Source organism: Medicago truncatula, chromosome 2, assembly GCF_003473485.1.
Source record: "Medicago truncatula cultivar Jemalong A17 chromosome 2, MtrunA17r5.0-ANR, whole genome shotgun sequence".
Classification (NCBI taxonomy): domain Eukaryota; kingdom Viridiplantae; phylum Streptophyta; class Magnoliopsida; order Fabales; family Fabaceae; genus Medicago; species Medicago truncatula.
The window spans coordinates 12,275,735-12,286,580 of NC_053043.1; the positions used below are offsets into that span (position 1 = coordinate 12,275,735).

At 33.4% G+C, this 10,846-nt stretch overlaps 1 long non-coding RNA gene across 2 annotated transcripts; it reads left to right on the top strand.

Annotated features, from left to right (window-relative positions):
- Positions 1–2,850: 2,850 nt before the first annotated feature.
- Positions 2,851–10,033, top strand: LOC25486354 (uncharacterized). 2 transcript variants are annotated; one of them, XR_003009182.2, is made up of 5 exons: positions 2,851–2,891; positions 4,060–4,123; positions 4,291–4,393; positions 8,736–9,200; positions 9,566–10,033. It is a non-coding gene; the product is annotated as an uncharacterized lncRNA (long non-coding RNA). The 2 variants fall into 2 exon arrangements; XR_003009183.2 differs by lacking the exon at positions 2,851–2,891 and adding an exon at positions 2,906–3,096.
- The last annotated feature ends 813 nt before the right edge of the window (positions 10,034–10,846 follow it).

Genomic DNA, 10,846 nt, shown 5'->3' on the forward strand with positions numbered 1-10,846 from the left:
TCCCTCTATTATTTCTTCGGATTACGCGCAACTATGGTGATTAATCATTTAAATTTTAGGCGTTTAATTGTTTAAATGATGATTAATCTTCAACAAAATCAAAATTTTTATATTTGATTAAGTTGAATATCTTTCGTATCATCTGTTGATTAAAAAAATATCTTTTGTATCATCTCTTATAAAAAAAATATTATTTGTGATGTTTTGTTTGTTTTAAATGATGTTTTAGTTTAGTGAAAATGATATAAATGTCAACGTGACAAGTCTTATGAATAAAATGAATGAAATCACTTATTACCACCATTTAATGTGAGAGATTTTGAAGGAGAAACTCATGATAAGATTTTTATGACTAGGATAAAACAATCCAATGGTTGTGGTTTATTTGGTTACTAGCAACATACTTGTGCTTTTGACCGGGTTGTGCGCCAAACCGTGGGTCGAAGTTTTTATTTTTGACGGATCGCGTCGAAGTGTTGATTGCTACTTTATGAGAAATGATATTTGTATAACCATTATATGATAACTTTCTCTCTCATATTCACATGAGATTCTTATTATCTCTCTTCCTTTTTCTCTCTCCATTGTTTTTGACCAATAAAAATAGAGAAAAGCAAGGTTGTCACCAAAGTTATTATCAATTGGATGTACAAATATCACTACTCCTACTTTATACGTATCAAATAGAATTACGTAAGATATAATATAAATTATATATTTTTTTTTTTAAATTTAGTATTGTGTCCAAAAATCTACTAATTCGAGGATTAATCTAAATACAAAGTAACGAGCATAGTTGCAAATTCTAAACTCCTAAAAAGTTTTTTCTCAATCCAAATATCAATAATGTCATTTGTATGAAGCTCATAACTTTATCTCAATATTGAAAATAATGAAATAAAAGGAATTTGCATCGTTAGAATAATTCTTGATTACGTTAAACTCCTTCCGTCCCAAATTGTATGTTATTTTAAAAAAAATATTTGTCCCAAATTATATGTCACTTTACAATACCAATGAAATATTAATGTTACTTTTCCTATTATATCCTTAATTATTTATTACTCTTTCTTCTTTCAATTCTTTCATTTATCTTTTTTCATATCATTTATTAAGAATAATTTTGTAAAACAACTCATAATATCTCTTTCCCATACAATATTAATTATATTTCTTAATATATGTTAAATGTCTAAAACGTCGTACAAATTAGGACAGAGAGAGTAAAAGGAATTGGATCATTGAAATCAAGGACAGAATGAGAAAAAATTAGTTCGGGTGGCGAAAATATAACATAAAATAAAAGTTAACAATAATTTACTTTTATTATTAAGATTTTCATTCATTTTTGTTTACCTTAGCTTCCCTTCATCAAATATAATCTTATTCGAGATATTGTAGGACATTAAATATGTGTATCTTTTATTCGATATTTGAACTTTGATTTATCACGTTGTTGAAATATAACCTCTTCTAAAAGATCCAACCCAAATTTTTTTAAACAAATCAAAATAAAATGTATTAATACGAAAAATCATTCTATTTAACATAGGACGTACCACAATAAAACACCTAAGTACAAACACTTACAACACTAAGTATAGTTAGGGAGTAGCTATAGATAGGGAGTAGCTATGGATGATTGCAATGCAATAAATAAGAGTATGTTAATGGAAATGAAAGATAAAGTATTAATATTGTAAAAGATACAAATAATATGAGGCAAATAAAATTAGAAAATATGACAATTTTGTCATATTAGTTCCTTAATATACTTACTTATATCAATCCTATAAATATTTATTTATCAACATATCAATCCATATATGAAAAATGTTAACGTGAGCATAGATAAATTATTTTAGTGTCAGGACTAGTTTGATCAACGTAATATACAGATAGAATTTTGATATATTGCAACTACTAGTAATAGTATCAAAAGGGACAAGTTAACGTCCTCGTGACCTTAACTCAGTTGAAATGAGCAATGCATAATATATGCGGGTCTAGGATTCAAACATCGGCCACCACAAAAAAATGAATTAGTTAACGGAAAAAAAAAAAAAAAAACACTTGGCTTGGTGGTATAAAATGTGTTTATACGCTCGCAAACACACTCAGTTTTTCCCGATAAATGATATTTGTACAACCACTTTATTACAACTTTTTCTCTCTTGCTCACGTTATATTTTTATTCTCTTTTTTCTTTTTTTTCTCTCTCTCTCTCTCTATTGTCATGAAAGTTGTTCTAAATTGTTGTACATATATCTAGGCATGGCAACAAAAACCATACCCGCGCGTTACCCACCCGAGCCAAACCCAATTTGACGGGTTTTTCCGATTTTGACTGGGTTTGGGTATGAGTATGTGTTTTTCCCGATTTCAGAACACGGGTATGGGACGGGTAATGGGTATATAGATACCCACCTCGAATCCATATCCATACCCGTCCCAAATGTAAAAAATTACTTTATGTTGATATGTCATGTTATTTTGTTTGATAATTATCATGTTAATAAAAACTACCATTGATATTTAAAGGATCAACTACATCATTCCGTCTAACAAATGTTAAAGTGAACATATTGTTGGATAATGTATTACAACGTTGCTCTTGAGGATGCAAAAAAACTTCAATTTTTTATTAAAAAAAATTATTCATACGAGGATGGGGATGAGGTGGGCACACCCGAACCCGTCGAGGACGGGGATGTGATTCAATTTTTCATCTCCGTTGAATTTGGGATAGGGTAACGGGTAAGTATATGAGAATCAGTATAGGGACGGGGAAGTAAAACCCGTCCCCACCCCGCCCCATTCATTGCCATGCCATGCCTACATATATCATATAGTTTCCCTCTCCCTCCAAAGTCCTAACACTCTCACGCTCGGTTAGTTTTCTTCTCTCTCTATCTCTACTCCACTCCTCTCTCTCTCTTGTTTCTCAAAAGCTTCATTCACAAATTCGGTTATGGTTGGGGATTCGTAATTCGCATTTCGTATAATGTTGTACAAATCAACTCATTCTCAATTTTCACTCTCCAATTCCCAAAATATGAATTGATTCTATTTTTTTTTTCTTTTTCTTCTTTTAAGGTAATCCTCTAATTTTCGTATTTCTGTTTTGCGCTCAAATTCAATTTTCTTATACGCGGTGTTAATTCTTGGTTTCGTAATGCTTCACGTTTTTCTTTTTCGTTCAGTTATTTAATTTAATTTTTTTATCGTTGCGGAACTCGTGACTGTGCTTTTGGTTGATAGTTTAATTTATTTGTTGTGGAATTGATTTTTCTATTGGTAAGATTTTTATTATCAATGTCGACGAGTCTGTGTATGCGCTTCATAGATTTACGACCTGTTTGGTTAAACAACTTATTTATAGCTTATAGCACAAGTGCTTATCGAAATATGCGCTTGTTATAAGCTTGCTTAAGCTGTTTCTATAGGAAAAGATAAAATGACATTCAATTGTTTTTGGTATATGTTATAGGTTGTTTATATAAGTTATATTGGAGAACTTGTGAAAATAAGTTGAAAAAAGCTTATGAAAATTGTCATAAAGCTGTTTTTAATAGTTCTCCCAAACAGTATGACGAAACTTATGTCAATAGTTACGCCTGAATAAACCAATCCAAACAAGCTTAATAAGATTGGTAAAGTTGATATGTTAGTGTAATGTTTGTTGGGCTTCACTGTACTGTTTCATTCATTCATTGAGAACTGTCATGCGAGTGTATCTGCATGTTATTACCCTGAATTATATTATCTTCTCAAATTATTATCGGGGCCGACATGTCAGTGTCTGTGTCCGTGTCCATGCTTTGTATATTTATTTAATAAGATTGGTAAAGTTGATATGTTAGTGTAATCTGTGTTGGGTTTCATTCGTATTGGTTCCTCGTTCATTGAGAACTGGCATGCAAGTGTTTTTGTATGTTATAGACTTAGTTTATCTGTTTTAAAACTATTTGAAATTTTGGCTTATGTGTGATGTTAGTTTTCACAGTATTTTGAGTTGTTACGTGTGCTTATATGTTTCATTCTTGTGACTGTCTACAGTGGTGGCAGTTGTGATATGGAAACGTATGATGTTTCTCAAGCTAGGAACCAGAATGCTTACTGGGTAAATTTTTTATAAATTTTGTAATTTCTTGACTTCCCAACTTTGATATATCAATAGTTGTTTAATGATTTGATTTTCTTTTTAATATAATGATTGTGTGTATTGTTACTATTGAGGTTGTATGTATGATAGTCAATAATGTGTGTAATTTTATCATTTTGGTTTAGGTTGAAGGGGCTGATATAAATTCACAGTTCACAAGCCCAAACTTTGAACAATCTGGAGTAATGTATTACCCTGCTGCCACCAATTATGGGTACTATTGTACAGGTAAATTTAAAATGGATTTGCAAGTTCGTTGGTTTTGGTGGTAACTGGTATTTTATGCATCATATTAATGATTTATTATTTGGTGGATTTAGGATTCGAATCACCCGGGGAATGGGAGGACCAATGTAGGATTTTTGGTGTAGATGGTCCTGATGTCCAGTTTTGATGGATTATTTTAGTGTCAGGACTCGGGACTATTTTGATCAATGTAATATACAGACTATTTTAGAATTTTGATACATTGAAGGATTATACTAACTGCTCGTAATAGTTTCAAAAGGGACTGGTTAACACAAAAAAATAAAAAATAATCCACTTGTGTTGGTCTGGTGGTGTTGGTTTGTGACCTTGAACTTGAAGTATGCTTTTTTTCAAGATCTCAGGTTCAATTTTTTCTGGTATTAATTTGGGTGGGCTACACAAAAAAAATAAAATGTGTCTGATTAATTAAAATCAACCAAATTTGATTAGTCTGAATTTTATAAAACGTGCGCTCTGTACACGTCACTCTACCAGAAAAGGTACCTTGCTTTTCAAATTTGCATTACCATTTGATTTTTACCAGTTCAAATTAAGTTTATTGTATTTCATATCTACATGTTATTAAAGCAAAGTTGCTGTGCTGCTTCCAATTCATAACCTAGTTCATAGTTAGGGTTTATTTTTGGGGCATAGTAAAGAATTGTTGCTGATACATGTGTAACCGTGTGTATATTAAAGATTCTGGTGTTTTTTTGTATTTGTTACAATCTGATTTTGATTTAAGGAGTCTAATGTTCAGGGAGTATGAATCGCCTTTTGTCATGTTAGTGTAGCTAAACTTCATTTAGGATATATGAAACTAAATGCTTTAATTTCAATAAGAAGAAACATAAATGGTTAAAGGAAGGGGATACGAATACAGGGTATTTTCATGTGTGTTAAGAATAGGGGAAGTTCAATTCGATCAAGGATCTAACGTGTGAATTGAAAATGGGTGGGTGGAAGGGTCCAAGTAGGTTAGGGTGGAAACAGTGAGGCATTTCAAGCATCATATATTTTTTCCGGAAAATTGGAAGGTTAACTAGATTTTGGAAGTATTCTTGGTTAGAGAATCAACCAATTTGTGTGCGGTTTCCTCATTTTTTTAATATATGGGAGCAAATGGCTAGTGTGGTTGGTTGGGGATATAGGTGTATGGGAGGGTAGCCAAAGGCATTGGCCTAGTGCACAAGTTATCCGAACTGTTAACAGAGGTGTTTTTATCGGAGGAAGAAGATAGTTGGGATTGGGTGCCAGAAAAAGGTTGTGTGTTTTGGGGTCAAATCAAGTCATACTTTCCTAGCTAAAATCCATCTTATCCCGTCAGAGAGGCTGGCTTCGGAAGCATATAGTTTCAACCAGTTATGGAAGAGCATGGCACCTTCAAAAGTCTGTGCGTTCTCTTGCAGTTACTTCTTGATCGCATTCCAACAAGGATGAATCTGTCCCGCAGAGGGGTTATCCCTCAATCAGATTCAGATATGTTGGACTGTGTTTTGTAGGGGTGAGCAAAAATAACCAAAAACCGAACCGAACGGCCAAACCGAACCAAAATTAACCGAACCATTACACTGGTTATTGAACCGAACCGTTATTTTGAAGACGTTTCACTAACCGAACCAAACCATTTTTTAACTGAATTGAATTGTTAATAACCGAACCGAACCGAACCATTACAACTTACACATTGAGAAATCATTTCTTAACATAACATATAAACTCAGCATAATTAACCATTTCTTAACAGAAAATAATAGTATTTAATATAGAATCAAGACCAATATAGATTTGCAATTACATTAAAATTTAATGTGATGTGTGTCGCTATTGTATTCAATTGACTATAGTTCAAAATATATTAGTTGTTGTACATATTATCTACTTTTTTTTCAATAGCTTGCGAATTGGCATAACTGTAATGGATGACACTATAAATTGCTGTTAGTGAATAATTTAGAACCCTAAAATAAAGGTGCACGATTCATGAAGAAAAACATTGGATGGTTTGAAGAGAAGTAGAATAATATGATTTATTTTTTTCGTTTGGATCCTTCACTTCATGCACATATATGTTTAACACAAGTTTATTATATGAGAATTTAATATGATCAAACTGCACTATGTTTGAGTGTCTCTGTGCATGCGATTTCATAGCATACCATGGTCTGTAGCATACATCAATTGTTAAACTCTTCAAAAGAGTTTGAAATATGCTTGCTAGTAATGAATTCATAGTAGTTACTGCTAGTGAACATAATTCAGAACGCGAATATATTAGCTGGACCTTGTGATTAATGTGAGGCAATGCCCGTGGTGTGGTTTTCCAAAGGAAAATAAGTTTATTAACGGAAAGTTGCTGTGCTGCTTCCAATTTATAACCTAGTACGTAGTTAGTTTTTTTTTTCTTTCTTTTTCTGGTGTTTTTTTTTTTTTTGTATTTGTTACAATCTGATTTTGATTCAAGGAGTCTAATGTTCGGGGAGTATGAATCGCCTTTTGTCATGTTAGTGTAGCTAAACATCATTTAGGATATATGAAACTAAATGCTTTAATTTTAATAAGAAGAAACATAAATCGTTAAAGGAAGGGGATGCTTATACAGGGTATTTTCATGTGTGTGTTAAGAATAGGGGAAGTTCAATTCGATCAAGGCTCTTATGTGTGAAATGAAAATGGGTGGGTGGAAGGGTCCAAGTAGGTTAGGGTGGAAACAGTGAGGCATTTCAAGCATCGTATATTTTTTTTCAGAAAATTGGAAGGTTAACTAGATTTTGGAAGTATTCTTCGTTAGAGAATCAACCAATTTGTGTGCGGTTTCCTCATTTGTTTAATATATGGGAGCAAATAGCTAGTGTGGTTGGTTGGGGATATAGGTGTATGGGAGGGTAGCCAAAGGCATTGGCCTATTGCACAAGTCATCCGAACTGTTATCGGAGGTGTTTTTATCGGAGGAAGAAGATAGTTGGGGTTAGGTGCCAGAAAAAGGTGGTGTGTTTTGGGGTCAAATCAAGCCATACTTTCCTAGCTAAAATCCATCTTATCATGTCAGAGAGGCCGGCTTCGGAAACATATATTTTCAATCAGTTATTGAAGAGCATGGCACCTTCAAAAGTCTGTGCGTTCTCTTGGCAGTTACTTCTTGATCGCATTCCGACAAGGATGAATCTGTCAGAGGAGTTATCCCTCAATCAGATTCAGATATGTTGGACTGTGTTTTGTGTGGATGGGACCAAAAAATTCTGTCCATCAATTTCTACACTTGAGTTTTTTGCATCCGTCATTTGGTGTGCGGTGTCCTGGTGGCCAGGTGTCGTCATTGTCACCCCACCAGACTTGTTTGTTTCTTGTTTTTTTTATCTGGGTCTGGCAGCAGTAAGAAGGTGAGGAAAGAATTGAAATTGGTTTGGCATTCGGTAATTTGGGTGATTTGGAAGTCCAAGAAGGAAAGCATTTTCAATAATCGCATAGCTGCAGCTTTAGAAGTCATAGATGAATCCAAAGGATTGGTGTAGCGTTGGTATTTAGTGAGGATGGCCAAGACCCCTTTCCCTTTTTATGAATGGTTTCTGCTTCAAACTGTTCCTGGCTCAAAACTAAAAGTTTTTCCTCTTAAACTTCCACTCGAGTCACATGTTTTCTTGGATCTAGGTCTCAAATTCCTCGCTTAATTCCAGAAAACTCAGAGCCTCTAATATATAACTAATAACCTACATGTGGCTGAAAGTCTCAAAAATACTATGAACCCCTAGTTGAAGTCTCTTTGAGGCAGGAAAATCACGTGGGAAAACTGGCACGTACAAAGCCAGCTACAGCTTTTATTATTTGTATTTCATTCTTATTGTGGAATTACTTTGCGATAAAGAGAGTCTAGTGGCCAATAAATGAAGAGATATTTTATCACGAATTGTATCTTTAGTCATAATCTGTATAAATAAAGATCACACACAGAAATGTGAAAGAAAAATGAATAATAATGATTCTCAATATTGGGATTTTTAACATATCCTGAAAAGATTGTCAAAAAAACATATCCTGAAAAGGAAAAGCAAAATTTCACAAACCTTTTCATTTGGGAAAACTTGATCAGAAGCTGAGCTATATTGGCCATTGGCATCCAGAAACCTTTCATCTGCCATTTCGTTCAATTTTTTCTGAACATCAGCAGGTTGGAGAGTTGATGAGTGCTGCTGCTTCAAATATATTACTTTGTATAGAAGAAAGAAATAATTTATTCATTTTTTATTCCGTTTATCTAATATTGATACATTTTTCCATTCTGTAAAAATGTCTACAAATAATGAGGTTTCTCTAAAATGTACAGGCAAACCAAAAATGCAGCTAAACAAATAACAATGGCTGGCAGTGGCAATTTTTTCATCTATAGCTCAAGTAACACTGATGTCCGTTTTGGGTCTTCCTTATCAGAAAGAGACCATACTACTAAGCTTTGGGCAGACCTGTTTTCTTCTCTTACCGGCAATTTTGTGGAATGTCTTGTTCACAGTGACCTTTGTCTATGCATTTGTCTCCATAGTTCGATTGACTCCGTCTTCTGCCTTGCGTGTGCCCATTCTCGGTATGCTATGTCTTAATTTTGTCTATGGCTTATTCAAGTGGCTGATTAAAGCATCATGGTTCAATGTCCTATACTACTCCTTAAGAATCAACGGCACCTTGTTTATGTCTCTCTGGGTTCTTTGTTTTCTTATCTTGGTCATGCTTGTGCTTTTTCTTGGTGGAGATTTCAACGAGAAAGTAGAGGAGGAGTAATGTGATTTGCAATGAGGTGAAAGTTATTTATTATTACATTGTTCTCAAATTCTGTTTCCATACTTATATATGCAAAGGAAAAAAATGAGGGAATTTTATTTCAAAGTTATCTTTCAATTGGTTATCACAATGAAAAAAATGAAGGTACTCCACTGTTTTTGGAACCTTTCAGCATAAAAGAACATTTATCTTGTCACTTAGCCCAGTTTTACAATGATGAATATAAAAATACATGTTAAATTTCAAATTCTTTACCTTGCTTATGTATGTGTTAGAATATTGTTTACATTTGGTGTTTTATCTCAATTTCCATTTGATCCTGTGTAGTTTTTTTTTTTTATTAGTGTCATCCAAGACTTACTCTCTCTTGTCTTCATGTAGGTTGCCTCCACACCGAATTTGAGGAAAAAAAATCTTTTAAGAGGGAGGGAATATGATGTGAACCTCAAGACTTATGAAGGAATGAAGATTTGAATCAATACTAGGAAATATAGAATTTTAAGATTTCTGTTTGTTTGATATTTGTTAGTAAATAGGTGAAACACTTGTAGTTGGATAGGTTTATTTTGGAGCATGTATCTAATCCCCTTTGACTTTTAGTTCTTCTTGAGCTTCCATAGTGGGTTTGAGACTTATTAGCCTTGACTTTGTTGAAGCTTTTTTTTTTAATCTGGAGTGGATAGCTTTGAATGAAATTAGAAATTTAATCTTTGATTGAAGTGAGAGATAGCATTGCTACTCAGGATTCTTCCATGAACCACTTCTAGATCCTTATCCAGTGTCCTTACTCTTGTGGCGATTCTTCACAAGATCTTATCATTCTTTCAAGAATGAGACAATCATTCTTCACATTTCTTTTAATCTCATTGTGTCTTATATGTTTTCCTATTCTTAGACTTTCTTAGCTATTTACCTCTTTGATTTAAGACATTCACAATAAGGCGAAAGATCCTTGCTAGGAACACAATGGTTTTTACACAGGCTGATATTGATTGGGAGAGGGTTGCAGATGAATATAAAGTTCTATCTTGGAGAATCATTCGATAAAGATTGACAGGTTTTAATTTTTCTACTAGTCAGTGGCTTGCTAATCCTTTGGAATGTTTGGGGGTGCATAGATTTATGTAGAAAATTGGTCATGTGTTTCTTCAATCCTTTATGTTTGGTTTTGGGGTTGCGTTTTTCTGTTCGGACTGAGGAGGATGCATCTGTGTTAGTTATAATGTTATAGAGTCTGTTTTGAGTGTTGTGGAAATTTAAGGTCAGGCTGTATAGAATGTATCTGTTATCTTAGTTCCTGCTTTTAGGCATGTAACTAGTCTGTTTTGTTGCTGATTTAAGGAGTTCGGTTTGCTCCTTGGTGTTAGGGGCGGAGTTTTATTTATTTTGGGTTGAATTTGGCTACAGGCTATTTTTTGGTACTTGCACATCTTGTGCGTTCCTATATTAATAAATTCATATTTTTTAATGCTTCAAAAAAAAAAAAAAAAAAAAAAAAAAAAAGGCGAAAGATCCTTATCTAATGAATCATGATTCATTCTTGAATTACATCGTTGGTATCACAAAGTTAAAGAAATGAGGACATAATCAAAACGAATCACAAATGTAGGTGATGATACTATTCTCTCCCCACTCAACCTCCTTATAACAAAATTTCCCTTG